General features: G+C 41.8%; 1 long non-coding RNA gene across 1 annotated transcript in view; it reads right to left on the reverse strand.

The window, feature by feature from the left end:
* Positions 1-901: 901 nt before the first annotated feature.
* LOC122788418 overlaps positions 902-18,579 on the reverse strand; it is a 158,939-nt gene continuing 141,261 nt past the window's right edge. Inside the window, exon 3 of the long non-coding RNA XR_006362656.1 lies at positions 902-973. This is a non-coding gene — a long non-coding RNA (uncharacterized LOC122788418). The remainder of the gene's footprint in view (positions 974-18,579) is intronic.

Consider the following 18,579-nt stretch of genomic DNA (forward strand, 5'->3'; position numbering starts at 1 on the left):
GATCAGACCCATTATAGAGTGCAAGGCTTCATTTGGTGTGTATCTTACTCAACATCTCAATAAACGTGAAAAGCCTCAAAGGTTCCTAACAAAAAAAGGATCTCTGGTCTTAAGAATATGAGTTATTAGGAGAGAAAAGCCCTGCCCCAGTACTCTATGTCTTATAGACTCCTGAAGGGTGATGCTTGCTTACCATGCCATTAAAGGTTCAGTGGTATCTCAGTAAATCAAACAGCTCAGTTAGCACTAGAACCAGCAACCTGAACCTTCCTCAGCAGATAAACAGAATATGATGGACAGATAGGTTCATCAGCCAGCGTCACCCTCTTGTATAAAATAACGGTCCTTGTCAAGTGATCAGTGGGAATCAGTATCTTTCGTCAAACTAAATCTGGATGACTGGATGGGTGTTGTCAGATTTAACCTGGAACTAACTGGCCTCTCCCTCCTTGAGAGAGGAGATAAGGCCTGTGGGTGGGTATTGGCAAGTCATACATTGTCATAGAGTAAAATGGTCTTGAAACTCCTGTGAATTCCATGAATTGAATGAAGTAACCAAAAAGTTACATCTTCCTGACAATAATTCAGTCTTTCCTGTTTGAGTTCAACCACTTTCTCATGCAATAAACTAGTAATATCACATTTCAGACTTGTTTACTTCATTTTACTGACACGGTTTTCTACAAACCAACTTTGAGTAAATATTGTTCATATGCAACATGCATTTGTAGAAGTAGAAGTACTTACAATTTTAAAGCAATTATTTACTGGAGAAGTTTTGAAATTCCTAGATATATCACCCTGGATAGTTCAACCAATGTCTGCACTAAGCATAAGTCGTCAGCTTTGTTGCACATCTAAACTGCATTACTCTAACTGAAAATGAAGTGTATAAATGTGATTTACCTCTTTCAGCAGATATGGACAGATGTGAAATTCCCCTCTGGACTGAAGATAACTGGGTATTATTCTCCTACAATATAATAAATTCATATTAAAACTATATTTAATTTTATGCATAAGCAAAGGAACATATAAAGTTAACTATCACAGGAATTACTAAATGATGTAAGATTTGTGGAGTAACAGAAATTATGGATATTTATTAACCTTTATGCATATATATATATATATATATATATATATATATATATATATATATATATATATATGTATGTATGTATATCTATATTTATATCTATCTATCTATAGCTATCTATCTATCTATCTATCTATCTATCTATCTATCTATCTATCTATCTATCTATCTATCTATCTATAGCTATATATCTATATGTATATATATATATATATCTGTGTGTGTGTGTGTATATATATATATATATATATATATATATATATATATATATATATATATATATATATATGTATATATATGGTCTATTTTAGATAAACAAAAATTTATCTTACCGAATGCTGACATTATCGAAATCCTGAAACTTGATACTGCAATTGTGAGGGGCTGCACCCCCCACACCCCCTACTAAATATATATTCCAACTCTGAGATCGCACCACAGTGAGGAAAGGACAAATATTCCCATCTTCACTGTACTGCGATCTCAGAATTCTGGTTTCGGGTTCCGGGATTTTCGCTCATTTTAGCATTCGGTAAGATAAACTTTCATTTATCTAATATCGACCCTATATATATATGTTACCTGACCCACAACATTATTTACATCCTAAATGAAGACAACAGCTTTAAAGGGCAGTTTCTGATTCTCAGCTAATATAGTCTTAGTTCTGTAATGAACACATCTAACTACTGAAGTCTGACAGTGATAAATTCTTGTGAAAAGACCATTGACACCTGCTTGCCTACCATACTAATCTTAGGGGCTAGTGAAGAGGACTGGCATTGTATGGCAGCATCTCAACATTGCTGGACAATATCACAGAAGGTATTAAAGCCATTAAGGAGTCACTCATGGCATTATAAAACTGGTCCAAAACCTGGTTTCAGACATTGTACATATTAAAAGTAGCGTGGCCAATGCATGAAACCCAACTAAATGACTTTCAAAATATCTTGTGTACTCAGTACCAAGAAACAGCATAAACAGGGACAATATTGCTAAACTAGACATTAACTCTAGACACATGCAGGTCAAACTGTACATAATGCTGAGACAAAAAGATGGTGTGAAAAACAGATCAAAGCAGAACAATAAGACAATATGGGTACTGCCAGAGAAATGTGAAGATAGTGACCCCAGAACCTTTATTGCAAAAGAAATACATAACCTCTTGCATGGCTTAGTAGCCCCTTTAACAGAGCATGCAGACAGTATCACCCCCAGGCAAAAAAGCCAATCTTCCTAGACATTTTATATTTATATGTGTGAGAACTGATATAACAAAAAGGTAGCTAACTGAGGTTGAAACTAAAAATACTAGGAGTAGCAATTAGGCTGGTCCCTGACTACCACATGATATTATTTTGTAAGTGTTCATACTTAATTACCGATCTCTGCTTTAACTGTAACATACACAGTAGCAGCCTAGAGCAGCCTGGCCTCCCCCCCAGCCATCCTTGCCTTCCTGCATTTACCTTAAACTTCTCCATAACAACATTAAAGTTCTCACTTTTGCCACTAGGTGGCAGCATTACTCCCTTTTTGTAGTCGCATTGGGCATTTTAATTTTAATTTATACTAACTCCCAAAGCCTCCTACACAGAACAGTTGTAACTTTCTCTATAAACCTTTATTTCCTTGCCCACTTCCCCTGCTTGTCTCAGACTTTCCCACTCACCTTACAGCCCAGCTGCACCTTTCCCACCTCTAAGAGCCAGATTAACTGATTGTCTTCTTTTTGAGATTATTCACTCCTGCCCAGCTCATTCTCGCTCTGTTCGCCCTGTGGGCTCACTCTGCTCCCTACCCTGCCCCCATTTCCCACCTGTCCCCACTATCTCCACATTTATACTTCCTCACACCACACCCCTAACAAACCTACACCAATCACATACACCCTCTACCAAACCCCTCCCACTTCCATACACACACCAATACTCACAAACCCAACCCACACTCACACACACACCACCTCACACACATCCATACAACTATGCCTACCTTCCACCTACAAACATTGCTACTAGCTTCCATGCTAGTAACCCTAACCCACATTACCAAACTTAGCCTCCCCACAAACACACAACTATCTCAATCTCCACACACCACATCCTCACTCCACCCAAACAAATCCCACACATATTCACAAATCTCCACTGAACTTTACTCTACCACCCCCTTCCGTCTGTTCAAACACACTATATTCCCCACCCCACACCCCCCACACCCTATCCTAAGTACATTCCAAAAAAGATACCTCCCCCAGCAAAACCACATTTTCCTATCCCCACTAAACCTCCTCATGCAGCTCCTTCCACATATCTCACTCTCACTTTCAGGAGATATCCACCCCAACTCTGGTCCAAAACACAACATTACCCCCAAAACCTATCTTCCACACCACACAAACCCAAATATATCCGCCTCACCACCCTGAACACACAAAGCCTCCATAATAAAATTCCCAACCTTCACGCTTGACTCTCTCATAAGCAGCCAGGCATAACCGCAGTCTCTGAGACCTGGCTTAAACCCTCAATCAAAGACCACAAAATCCTCCCACCAGGCTACCATATCATATGTAATGACAGACCCAAGGAGGTGGTGTAGCTATTATCTACCCATCCACTCTCATCTTCACTCCTATGACCAACCCCATCCCAACCTTTGATAATGCTGAAATAATTGCTAGCTTTTTAAAACTTAACAATTACAAATCCATCTGCATCTGCTCCATCTACATCTCACCAGGAGACAATACCAAAGCACTAGAAGACATCTTCTCTTGGTTTAGCTCCAACATCAGAAATTGAACCTACATCCTCTGACACAAATATTAACTGGGCCTCCTTCCTCTCAGATACCCCAACCCACTCAATCAACCTTTACAATTTCACCCAACTTATAAATCTTCCTACCAGGCCAAACAAAGACACTACCTCCACTACCATCATAGATTGGATATTAACAACCCAGCCCAACCATACACCAATGCTGGTATAATACCAGACCCCCTTAGTGATCACCTACCAGCCTTCATAGACCACCTACCCACTCAAATAGAAAAACAACACCAATTTAAGCAATCCCACAACCTAGCCTCCTTCAGCCCCGAAATCTTCTCAGAATGTCTTAACATTACTGACCGGTCAACCCTAAAATGCCTTCCACTAGACAATGCCATATCATATTTTAACCACACTTTTCATACCCTACTAGATAAACCCTCCCAATCTAAATGCATCATATCTAACCCCTGCCCCTGGCTATCCCAAGAAACTAAACAGATAATGAAGCAATGAGACAAAAACTGGAAACAGTACCAAAAACTGAAAAACCCTAGCACCCAACAAGAATTTAAACATCTGCGTAACCTAGCCATAAATTCATAACAAAAGATTGCAAATCCTACTACTTCAATCTGAAATCTGACCATTCACCTAACTCAAGGAAATTCTGGACCTCCATCTCCTCAATTCTCAACCCCAGTAATAAAGCCAACCCTGACCTGATCTTAAGCTCACCAGCCTTAAAACAGCCACAGAAATCAACACATTCTTTATAGATAGCATAGCCAACTTATCCTCCACTTTTTCTAATCAGCTCACCAACACTACCCCCTCATCCTGCCCCCCTAACCCTCCTCCTTCCCCCTCTTCTCACTTAAACCTGTCTCCACTAACAGAATAAAAAGACTGCTCCTAAAGCTAAAACCATGCCGCAATGCACCTGACAACATTCCAGCAAAATTCTTCAAACTATCCTCTGAATCAATAGTCTGTCCCAAATCTATTTTTATAAATAGGTCTATAAAAGAATCCTATGTACCAACAATCTGGTGACAAGCATTCATCATCCCTCTACACAAAGGTGGCAAAAACACTGACACGACCAACTTCAGGCCCATAGCTATACTCTCTCCTCTCTGTAAAATACTTGAAAAAAACATCCACTCCCAACTAATGCCATACCTAACCCTGCACAACCTCTTGTCCCCCACCCAACATGGCTTTCACCCTGGCCACAGCCCTATGACTGCCCTCCTTTCCTTGAGACAGTCAACCTAGCACGGGACAATGGCAACTATGTATCTTCACTGTTTCTAGACCTCTCAAAGGCATTCAATACCATCTCCCACTTCTTAATCTTGTCCCAGCTCTCACACCTGCGCATCTTACCCTCAACCATATCCTGGTTTTCCAGCTACCTTTCCATGTGCAACAGGCTGTGCAATGGAAAGAGTCAACCTACCCTTTCCTACCTACACCCACAGGAGTACCACAAGGATCTGTACTAGGCCCACTCCCCTTTAACATATTTATCAACAATTTCCACCTCTCCATCTCTGACGCCTCAGTTATCTAATACACAGATGACTCCACTATCATCTGCTCAGCCTCCTGCCCCTCCAAACTTCAAATCATAACCCAAATAACCTTCTCCAAAACAGAATCATGGATGTAATCCAACCACCTAGCACTAAACACTAAAAAAAAAACTAATGATTTTCATTCCCACCAAAACCTCCCAACCCAACAAAGACCTATTTCCATCAATAGCCATAATAACACCCCCCTAGAAATTGTTCCCAGTACCAAACTACTTGGCATCACCATAGGTCTTCTTCTTTCGACTGCTCCCATTAGGGGTCACCACAGCAGATCAACTGTTTCCATTTCTTCCTGTCCTCTGCATCTTGCTCTGTCACACCAACCACCTGCATGTCCTCTCTCACCACATCCATAAACCTTATCTTAGGCCTTCCTCTTTTCCTGTTACCTGGCAGCTTCATCCTTAGCATCTTTTCCCAATATACTCAGCATCCCTCTTCAGCACATGTCCAAACCAATGTAATCTTGCCTCTCTGGCTTTGTCTCCAAACCTTCCAACCTGGGCTGACCCTCTAATATACTTATTCCTAATCCTGTCCATCCTCATCACACCCAATGCAAATCTTAACATCTTCAGCTCTGCCACGTCAAGCTCTGACTCCTGCCTTTTTGTCAATGCCACTGTCTCCAGCCCATATAACATAGCTGGTCTTACTACCCTCTTGTAGACCTTCCCTTTCACTCTTACTGGTACTCGTCTGTCACAAATCACTCCTGACACTCTTCTCCACCCACTCCATCCTGCCTGTACTCTCTTCCACACTCACCATTACTCTGAACTCTTAATCCCAAGTACTTAAACTCATTCACCTTCACCACCTCTACTCCCCGCATCCTCACCATTCATCTATCCTCCCTCTCATTCACACACATATATTCTGTCTTAGTTCTGCTGACCTTCATTCCTCTTCTCTCTAGAGCATATCTCCACCTCTCCAGTCAACCTGTCCATCACCATTGCAAATAAGAAAGGGCTCAGAGCTGATTCTTGATGTAATCCCACCCCCACCTTAAACGCATCTGTCACTCCCACCGCAGACCTCATTGCTGTCACACTACCCTCGTACATATCCTGTACCACTCTTACATGCTTCTCTGACACTCCCAACTTCCTCATACAATACCACAACTCCTCTCTAGGAACCCTGTCATCATCACCATAGATGAAAACCTAAAACTCGACTCCCACGTTCTCTCCACAATCAAAAAACCCATAAAAAAATTGGTCTTCTCTACAGGCACAACTGCTACCTCACCCCTCCTCCCGACAAACCCTTGCATCTACCTTTCTTCTCCCCTCCCTTTTGTATGGTGCCCGCCTATTCTCCAACATACAACTTGGCCTTCACTCCAAACTTGAAGCCTGTTACAACAAAATCTACAAATTCGCAACCAGTTCTAAGAACTCTTCCCATCACTGCCACTCTCTACAAACCCTCAACTGGTTAGAACTCCCCAACTACCTAAAATACCTCCAGCTTACCACAGCCAAAACCTCTTACAAGTGCACAAACCCTTACAACCACCTGACCAGTTACTACTATCCCACCCCATAGCCAAACTGTGGAACTCTCTATCCTCCCCACTACATAATTTACCTAACCATAACAATTTCAAATCCATACTTCTGTCTCATCTATCCTCCAAATGGGAATGCCCTTCACAAGAATAGACTGCAAATTGTAGCATGCTACAGGCCACCCTCTCAAACTCAGGAACCCCACACAGCCTTCCTGAAGACACTGGAGGGTATAAATGTATCTCCAAACACCATCATATTGGGTGACTGAATATAGACTGGGAACATTACTCAAGCCGTTCCTGGCATTTATAAATTCAAATGCCATGGAACAGCTAGTCACTGTTCCCATGAGAGGAGAAAATATACTAGATCTCATTATCATAAACATGGGGACAAAATGCTCCACAATATCCTCATTGATGAGATCTGATCATAAACTAATAAACAAAAAGACCACAGTGAAGAACTTCTCTAAAGCAAACTTCAAAGACTGGTGTGGTATCCTTCAAGGCTGCCTTCTATGAACACCTCCAGGACTGCATGGATCAGGCAATCCCAAATAAAACCAAGACTCTTTCCACAAAGTCTGGTGGACCCCAGCCATTAACAAACTTTACAATAAGAGGAGAAAGCTATTACATGATAGAACAAAATCCATAAAGCACTCATAAAATCAACTAAGGCCAATTTTGAGAGAAAAATTGCCATGGATTCAAAGGACAATCATAAGGCCTTTTCAGTTATGTTAGGAACCTGGGTGGAAACTCCCAGATATGCTCAGAATTAGTCCAAAATGATACAAAATCACTGAACCCACAGACATTGCCAACATACTGGCAGACAGGTTCAGTGTGACAAAGTTTGCAAAACAAGGTAACCCTCTGTCATATGCTGCCAGATTGAAGAAACTCCAGCTCTATTGAACCTATGAACCTATGAACATGCTTCCACCTAAAAAAACTCCCCCACCATCAACTCCCCATCAAAGCTAACAAAAAGCTCATGTTATAAGCTTTCCACACATTTTATGCATGCTGGCCTCTGGCTTATCTTGCACATACCATTATAATGTCATCCTCTTAAATGTAATGTAACTTATATTTTAGTGTAAAATAGATACTTCTGTACTGATCTTTACTATGTAACCTATCCTGTCTACTGTGATGCTGATCAAATATTTTTTTTATTTTTCTATTTAGTGTTTTTTTTTGTTTTGTAACTCTGCAACTTGTAATGTTGAGTGACATCCATTGCGTGTTTACATAATGTTGTATTACTATGTACTGGAGCTTTTCTCCTTGGGTCTCCACTGAAAAGAGGCCACAAGCCCAGCTGGACTAACCCGATTAACAAACAATAAATAAATAAATAAATAAATGAGTGGAAGGCACTGGTACCATACCTACATTTCTTCAGAAACAAGTGTACAGGTCTGTTTTCTAACCTCTCTGCAAGTTACAAAAGGAAACCAGATCAATACTTTTATCTTAACAGAAGAGATCAAGAAGTTCATTGCATCCAACTCAGAGGTTAGGAAAACCATATTTTTAGAGGTGGTGAGAGGGACACATATCTTGCTTTACAGATAAATCAAAGCACTAAGAAGAGAGAGAGAGAGAGACAGACAGACAGACCCCACACTCCTCACCAACCAATCCAATACAAGCACAATATGCTGTTAATACAAGGGAATCACAGACAAATTCTTAGCCCAAGGACAGTGCTTGGATCAACTCCACATAATAGTCTGATACATCAGAGGGTGTCAGTGCAAGAATAGACTGCAGAAACAGACACTGATATTTCAGAGTAGAAATTGTTAGAATCTTTATGGGTAGACCTGACCCACCTATCAGAAGGCTGTCCTTTACATAGCAAGGGGAAAGGTGTCAGCTCTACAGGCTGAGGAGATGTTTGAATATATTTTTTCCTTAATATGAGTGCAGTCTTGAATATTTTCAGTCATTTCTGTACAAATTGTTAACACGAGGGAGTGGACACATATTATGTGAATTAACATCCCATTGGTATTATTGGAGCTATTTTGCTTAGTTACTTACCATGGGATATTGGTCATTTTTTACAGTACCTATTGTATGTTTATGTGGTCACTAGCCCATGTCATACTGAGCTGCACTGCAGTTATGTAAGAACCCTGAAGGAATGTGGTACTACAGATGCGGGATGGTCTATAAGCATAGTTCACAGCATCTGGCAGCTACTCAGTCCACACATAAGTTACTAACTTTGAAAATAATTGCTAGCACTGTTATTACATCAGATAATGACCAGGACAACATTACGTTCTACAGGACAAGGGCAGAGTCATGTTACGTCACCAGGCCTATTACCACAATGAATACTGCTGACTTACTTTTACTGTTTACAATGTATGCAGTATAACCGCACCACACAAAAAGAATGGGGGTCTTTTTTTTTCTAAACAGATCTAAAGCCAAAATCATACTCTTACAGAAAGTGCAAATAGAAAAAGCTAGGAAATGTTTACTGACATATTTGAGAGGTTGGGTTGTCTGTGCAACCCAGCAAAAAGAGAGACATTTATGCTAATATATGACTTGTTAGGATAGACTAAATTATACGGAGACAAACCACACAGGTGGATGAAAGGTACATTTTGATCATGTCCAATAGCCACATATTACCAGAAAATTTTTATGGCCCCAGTTAGGATGATACTATCCCCTTTTAAAATTCTATGTGGTTATTGTCAGGCACAATGCACAGGTAGATCACATAAAACTGGGGGATTTCAATACTGGAGTCAATCCCACCTGGGATCGGCTCCAACCCAATAGCAATAGGTTAAGATCATTATCACAACTGCAAACCATAATGCAAGAACTAGATCTCATACATATTTGGAGGACTCTTCACCCAGTTTAAAAGGAATGTACTTATCTGACCCATCATCTGGTATTGATAGCAGGATTTATATATGGCTTGCCTCCAGATCTCTGCTGCTTTTAATTTTTGCCCCAAAATTCACCCCAGGAATCACTTCTGTGGAACTGCTTGACAGGGGCACAGAAAAATAATTTTCTTGGGTGGCGAAAGCCAGGGAACCTTTTTGGCTAGGCTTATATAGGCCCCAGGGCTGATAGCCTAGTACCTACCTATAAACCTATGTGAGCTTTCGAGTATCGATGTTCAGCTAATACTGTTCTATTGCTGGGCAGGTAGATTCCCTTCAGAGAACAAACTTCCACAATACTTTTTTGTTTAAACTACGTTTTTGTGAATAACAACTATTTTAAAGCTATTAAAAAGTATTTTATTGACTACCAGGTTACTTCTATTTACTTCTAAAAGGGCGCTCACTCTTTTACTTTTGTAGTAAAAAGTTGTTAAAAGTTGTTGGAAACTACTTTTCTGTAGAGAAACTGCATTTGTCTTATGTTTTGGGGGTTGAGGAAAGTGTTTAAAGTTCTTTTTAATGCGTTTTATGTAGGAAAAGTGACTTTTTTTCTGACTTTCCTGTTTATCAACTATTGCTGCTAAAGTACTATGGAAATGAGCATCATTTTCAGCTTGAACAAACTACTGGTTCCTCAGTCAGACGCTCTTCCAGACACAAAAGGAAAATGTTAACTAAACAGTCTTTGCCATTACAGTGTTAACTAAACAACCTTTAGCCATTACAACAGACTAGTAATCTGCACAACTACAGGTAAGTGATTCTGCTGTGGCAAAAGCTGGTTCCTCAGACCATTCAACTTTTTCCTTGGATGCCATACAGACACTATGGACCAGATGTCAACCATGTCGTCTGCAGCTGTTGAGGTTTCCTCAGTGGGCAAGAGAGGGGCACATTTGTTGGTTATGGGAGAAGGGACAGAGTATGTGCCCTTACCCATAATTCTGTGCCCTTCACTGGGGAAGCTGTTGCAGGCAATACTACATCTATTTTCCCCATCTTTACTGTCACAAAGAGACAAAAAAGTAGACATTTATCTTCCCCTGTGTCAGTTTCTCTGGAAGGATTAATTTATTGGGCTTGGTTCTGTGTCATGTTGTTCTTGTTTAAGCTATTGACCCTTCTTATAAGGTGGTTTCAGGTAAACAAAGGGATTCTTCTTTCCATGAAGAGGTTCAAGATTTTTAATCTGTAGGGGAATGTGAAGGGTCAGATACAGTTTTTTTTCTCCATAGGTTTCTGATTCAGATTCTGTGGGATTCTCTTTCTCTGAGACTATTTCCAAAATTTGCCGGTGTTTCCATTAGGAGAACACTGAAGTGTCTCAGCCTCTCAGGAAATACTATGAATAGCTATAACTAGACATCCCAGAACCCTCATTCAACTCCTCAGTGCTACCAGCATTGAGGATGTGTTTGTCACAGCCTGTGGCCCCTCCTCCCATCCCTCATTGTTGTCAGTATTGGAGGATGTGTTTGTCACAGCCTGTGGCCCCTCCTCCCATCCCTCATTGTTGTCAGTATTGGAGGATGTGTTTGTCACAGCCTGTGGCCCCTCCTCCCATCCCTCATTGTTGTCAGTATTGGAGGATGTGTTTGCCAAAGCCTGTGGCCCCTCCTCCCATCCTTCAGTGCTGTCAGTATTGGAGGATGTGTTTGTCACAGCTTGTGGTCCCTCCTCCCATCCCTCAGTGTTGTCAGTATTGGAGGATGTGTTTGTCACAGCCTGTGGCCCCTCCTCCCATCCCTCATTGTTGTCAGTATTGGAGGATGTGTTTGTCACAGCCTGTGGCCCCTCCTCCCATCCCTCATTGTTGTCAGTATTGGAGGATGTGTTTGTCACAGCCTGTGGCCCCTCCTCCCATCCCTCATTGTTGTCAGTATTGGAGGATGTGTTTGTCACAGCCTGTGGCCCCTCCTCCCATCCCTCATTGTTGTCAGTATTGGAGGATGTGTTTGTCACAGCCTGTGGTCCCTCCTCCCATCCCTCAGTGCTGTCAGTATTGGAGGATGTATTTGTCACAGCCTGTGGCCCTTCCTCCCATCCCCCAGTGCTATCAGCATTGAAGATGTGTTTGTCGCAGTCTGTGGTTTCCTTAACAACCAGACTTCTGCACCTAAGAAAGCAGATGAAAAGTACAAAGTTCCTCACTCTTTTAAGTTTTTATACAGGGATCCCAGACCTGACCCAGCAGCTATAGCTTTAGTTAATACAACTGCTGCCAAAAATTTTGTTACTTCTAATCCTTCTTTTTCTGCAGCTTTGATTTTCATAGTTTTGAATTGTCAGACTCATATATTAAAGTTTATACTGACTAATTGTCTATGTATGAGGAATATTTTGGCTGCAGTTTCCACTTGTGAGGAAAAAAAATTCTGCTTTGTGCTGTTTAGTTCCTTCTCTCCCTCAGGTCACTACTCATCATGTATTTATGACTCTGTAGATACTGCTTCCAGGAATGTAGCTACTGATACTCTTTTGAGAATGTTTTCATATCTTTGTTCCCAAGACCTTCCAGAAGATTTCAAAAATGAGGCTTTCAACTCTCAATTGGATACAGATTTAGCTTTTGGACCTTCTGCTGCAAAGATTATTGAAAAGTGTGATGAGATAGGTAAGCAGATTCAGGGAATCTCTCAGTTTTTCTGCCCTCCTACTCTAAATTTTCCAAGGGATTTTCTGCACCATCCTGCAGTTTTGTCAAGAAACAAAATAAACAGTCTCAGCAGAATGCTGGTAAGCAGGCATTTTAAAAAGCAATGGTAGAGAGGTTCCAAAACGAAAGCCTGAATGTCCCAGAACAAAGGTCAGACAAATGGGAACTGATATAATTGTTAAGGTGTTTACCTCACAGATACAAAGCAAATATTTTCATTCTAACATTTGAAAGGAAAATTGGCTAAACTTAAAATGGCCCACAAGGGCAGTTAGCCTAGTAATTACCTATGAAATAAGGCAGAATGACTATTTAATGGACCTTGTCCTCCTCCCAACCCTGGCAGCCCCTTATCTCTTTCAGAAAATACAAATCTCCATTTCTGTCTTTGGCAACAGATTGTTTCAGACAAATGGGTTCTGAAGCTGATCCAATTAGGATATAGATGGCAGTGGGAGGGAATTCCTGCTTTGCAGGGGGTTCCTCCTCAACCATGAGACCAAACCATTCTTTTCCCTGCTGCCCACGTTGTCTCAGGGGGTAAAAGAAGTTACTCCTTCTCAGTTGGGAAAAGGAATTAAGAATGTTGTATTGCCAAGAAAGAAAATTCCAGAAGACCAGTTCTGGATCTTGTTTTCCTAAGCCAGGTTTTGATACAGCCCACATTCAAAATACTTACACTGCATAACCCATTACTCCACCTTCCTCATTTGAGTGTTTTAGAAGCCTTAGATTTAAAAGCTGCATATCATAATATCCTATTTATCCAGATTTCAAGTTTCTTAAGGTTTTGTGTGTCTGGATTGCATTATCAGTTCTCTACCTTAACTCCACTGCTGCAGGAGTGTTATCAAAGTGTCTGGCTCCTGTCATAGCTCACTGCAGGCTGCACAGTATCCAATTTTTTCCATATTTGGATGACCTGCTTATCTTTGCAGAGTCATTTTCAAAGTGTTAGGAATCTCTCACTGGGAAAAGAACTCTTCTACACAGTTAGGGATTCCAAGAGAACATTAAATTTTGATTTCATCACAGAAAAAATGTGTTTCTGAGCTGCCTGAGAGCCACCTCAGTTCAAAGAGTTTCTCTTCCACAGGGAAAAAATAGATCTATAATTAAATTTATTCTACAGGTTTCCATTAAGACTTCTGACACTGTGAGGGAATACCTCAGGATATTGGATCTCATGGCACCTGCAATTCTCATGATACCATTTACAAGACTCCACATGAAACAGATACAGTGGTATCTGAAGTCAATTTGGTTAGCAAAAAATGTATTATCTTTTCAAATTCCAGTTCTAGGATTTGTGAAAAGAGAAATCACTTGGTGGAGTCATCAAATATCCCTGAATCCAGGCCTCCACTTCACCCCTCCTGCTCCAAAGCAGTCAATTACAACAGGCACCCCAGATTTTGCTTGGGGAGCAGTGGTAATAGTACAAGGCCTCTGGGACAAGAAAGACAGGACAAATCACATCAACATAAAAGATATATTAGCTCTTATAAAGACATTCAACTCAAATCATCTATGGTCCCTAGGCTCTCTTCAAGTAGTTGCAGACAATACCACAGTGATATAGTACATAAACAAAAAAGACAGAATTCTTGTCAGCAAGGGGGGATTTTATCCTACCTCCTATGCAGACTGGTGGAGTTATTTGGGGGAATTATATCCTACGTCCCAGGCAGACTAGCCATGTCAGCAAGGGGGAATTATATACTGCCTCCTATGCAGACTGGGGGAATTATATCCTAATTCCGATGCAGACTAGCTGTGTTAGCAAGGGGGAATTATATCCTATATCTTATGCACACTAGCAGTGTTAGCATGGGGGAATTATATCCTACCTCCTATGCAGACTAGCAGTGTTAGCAGGGGGGAATTATGTCCTACCTCCTATGCAGACTAGCCATGTCAGCAAGGGGGAATTATATCCTACCTCCTGTGCAGACTATCCATGTCAGCAAGGGGGATTTATATCCCATTTCCTTTTCAGACTAGTAGCATTAGAATGAAGAGACCAGATAGTGCAGCAGTTAAGGTATTCGCCTCCCATGCACAAGGTTCAAGGTTCAATACTGACCTCTGACCAATGCCTGTTTGAAGTTTGCATGTTCTCCCTGTGTTTCCGTGGGATTTCTACCATGTCCAGAAAACATGCAGAGTGTTTCCATCTCAAACTCACCAATGAATGGAGCTGTGGGCAGCAGCACAGCCTCTACATGGTGCCCTATAGGTGGAAGAGCTGTACAGACCAACTGCTTTGGGCATCTACTGTGATATGCAGTATCCTCAAGACAGAAGAACACAGATTACAGACTGCACAGTGGCAGGGCTAGCCACTCAATGGTGTAAAAATATGGCTCTATGGTCATGTTGACTAATGTTGCCAAAAATGGGTTGAGGATCTGGCCTACTCTGACCCACTCCAGGGACCCTTGCTCATAGTGGGAGGGGTATATGCGCACCTATTGGCCAGTGTGCACACCATAAAGCCCAGCCCTGGGTTAATAAGCTACTGCCTGGCTGGTGTCTAGTTGCACAGCCTGTGTTACCTGGGTAGCTCTGTTGAGTGAAAAGCTGGATGTAGAACCAACCAACCTGTTAAACATGAACTGAGAATTGTTATGCTTAATGTAGGTACACTGACAGGACTCAGCTTGGAAGTGGATGACATGATGATAGGGAGAAGGCTGGACATCCTATGTATCCAGTGCAGCAAAGCCACTTGGCTTGGGATCCAGACTCTACTACACAGGTGGGGGACAGGCTAGAAATGGTGTAGGAATTGTGGTGAGAGAGGCGTTATGAAGAATATCATCAGAATTAATGACAGACTCATGGCAATCAGACTCCAGTGTAATGATAGGGCAGTAAGCAGGGTTGTGATAGTGAGGAATAGAGTGCATTCAGACAGCAGCTGCAGGACCTACTAGATAAAGCAGGAAAACATGAATTAGTGTTGATAATGGGTGACTTGAATGCACATATTGGGACAGACAGAACAGGATATGAGGACTGCCTAGGTCCACATGGGTGGAGCAATAGGAATAAAGAAGGAGAAGCCATTCTAGACTTCTGTCTGGCAAATGGCTTAATAGTTGCCAACACATGGTTCAGAATGAGAGATAGTCACAACATCAGAAGCCAACATGCAACTGAGGTAGACTTCCTCCTAGTAAGGAAATGGCACTGGGGTACTAGGGTAGAATCCATGACCGCAAAGTCATCCCCAGTGAAACATAAACACTAGTTGCCACAATCAGCTGCAAGCAGTGGTCAGAGAAGACTCTAAGGTCAACAGAGACCAGACTGGAGAGCAGTTCAAAGAATTACTCAGGGCTCTGTCACCCCATGAAGAGGAGGAAATAGGTGGAGTTGAAGAAGAGTGGCAGTGGCTAAAAACAGCATGTATTAGGATTACAGAAAAGATATGTGGCCAAGCCAGCCAGGTTAGCAAATAAGGTACATAAAGAAAGCTGTTGCTATAATGCAAAAGTCCAGGAGGTCTTCAAAAGAAAGGAGGAGTGTAGGAAGAAATGGGAGACAGAAAAGACTGACCAGACTAGGAAGGACTACTGGTTGGCTAACAAAGAAGCTAATAAAGGAGTTGCAATAGCAAAGAATCAGGCATTGGAGGCACTCTACCAACTTCTGGAAAATGACTCAGTAAGGGGCACAAAGAAACTATATCAGGTTGCAAGGCAAAAACAGAGAGATAAAGAAGAATGTCAGACATCCTTCATAAGGGATGGAAGCAACAACCTGCTCACCAGTCCACAGGACTTCAAAGGCAGATGAAAGGAGTATCTCCAGCAGCTTCTAAATGAAGAAAACCCCACAGAAGTTGTACTGCCCCAGAAACAGTCTACGATGAGAGAAGAAGAGGAACCCACCTTAGAAGAAATAAGAACAGCACTACGGAAGATGATGTCAGGGAAAGCAGCAGGCTCAGATGAGGTCACAGCAGATATGATAAAGATGATGGGGGAGAAATGGCTCCTGAGGGTACTAATAGCAGTGTGAGAGAGGCGTATCCCAGATGACTGCAGAATAAGCATACTCATACCAGTGTACAAGAATTAAGGGGACATCCACAACTGTGGGCAGTACAGAGGCATCAAACTCCTATCACATTGCATGAAAATCCTGGCGAGGGTGATTGATACATGGATACACAGAGTAGTAGAATGTAAGATGGGAGATGAGCAGTTTGGATTCAGATCAGGATGCAGCACAATTGATCCAATGTTTGCAGTGAGACAGATGCTTGAGAAGAAGCTAGAGATGAGGAGAGAGTCCAACTGGGCATTCCTAGACTTGGAGAAAGCATATGACAAGGTCCCAAGAAAGCTGAACTGGGCCGTACTGCGGTGGTTTGAAATCCAAGAAACATTGGTAGAATTAGTGCAGGCTATGTATAAGAACCCAATGACTCAAGTATGAACAGTGTTCCACCTCACAGAGGGGTTTCCAGTGGGAGTGGATGTACATCAGGGTTCAGCTCTGAGCCCACTGCTGTTCATACTGGTGATAGACTACATTAGCAAAGAGGTTGGATGGGACGGATCAACAAAGCTGCTGTATGCAGAGGATGTGGCAGTACAGGCAGACTCTGAGCTAGAACTTCAGCAAAGGATAGGAGAATGGAATGCAAATCTGAAGGCACATGGGATGAAACTAAGCACAGATAAGATGGTGGTAATGGCAGTAAACTGGGGAAATCAAAGAAGCTGAGAATAGAGATAGATGGGAAGATAGTGGAACAGGTAAACATCTTCAAGTATCTGGTAGGGATGGTTGAGGAGAAGGGTAGACTGAATGAAGAAGTCAAAGCTAGAATCAGAGGGGCTGCAGCCAGCTGGCATAGAGTGTCAGGTGTAGTCTATGACAGAAGAATGCCAAAGAAGCTGAAAAGTAAGGTGTACAAGACAGTGGTGTGCCCACTATTACTGTATGATACAGAAACCTGGGCAGTAAAGGCAGAACTGTTGAAGAAGCTAGAGGTGATGGAAATGAAGTGCCTGAGAAAGGTGGTAAGATGCACACTGCAGGACAGAAAAAGAAATGAGGACATAAGAGCAGACGTCAAAGTAGCTCCAATTGCAGGAAAGATCAAAGAGAACAGATTACAGTGGTTTAGGCTTGTGTGCAGAAAAGCAGAAGACAATCTGGTGAGTAAGATTTGGGTCAGACAGGAAGAAGGTAAGGGGAAGTGAACATGTCCAGCAAAGAGGTGGATTGATTGTGAAAGAAGATCTGTGACAGTCAGCCATGAGTGTTGAAGAAGGCAGGAGTGCGGCACTAAATCGAGAGAGTTGGCAATAGTTAACACGATACCCCGACCCCATGTAGAAAAAATGGGAAAAACGGGGCTGATGATGATGATGATGATGACTAGCAGTGTTAGTAAGGGGGAATTATATCCTGCCTCCTGTGCAGACTGGAGGAATTATATCCAACCTTCTATGCAGAACAGCTGTGTTAGCAAGGAGAAATTATATCCTACCTCCTGTTGCAGACTGGGGAAATTATGTCCTACTTCCTTTGCAGACTAGCAGTGTTAGCAAGAGGAATTAAATCCTACCGTCTACATAGACCAGCATGTCAGCAAGGGGGAATTATATCCTACCTCCTATTTAGATTAGCTGAGTCAGCAATTGGGAATTATATCCTACCTCCTATGCAAAATAACCATGTTAGTAAGGGGGAATTATACCTTATGTTATAGGATCATAGGAGGTTACTAGCCTATTGACCCTGAGGCCCTTATAAGCCTACCCAAGAGTATAGCCCATGTTTAGACAAATCAACACCCAATGCCCCTGTCCAACAGGGGCACAATTGGAATTCCAGGGATGTATTTTCTATTTCCCATCCAATTATCTGGATTGCACTTAAAAAGAGGTAAAGAGGTACTCTGTTTGACGTGGAGAGGGAATCTGTTCCACAGATGGGGGAATCTCTTGG

The sequence above is a fragment of the Protopterus annectens genome, chromosome 13.part0 (assembly GCF_019279795.1).
Source record: "Protopterus annectens isolate FY-2018-M chromosome 13.part0, PAN1.0, whole genome shotgun sequence".
NCBI lineage: Eukaryota > Metazoa > Chordata > Ceratodontiformes > Protopteridae > Protopterus > Protopterus annectens.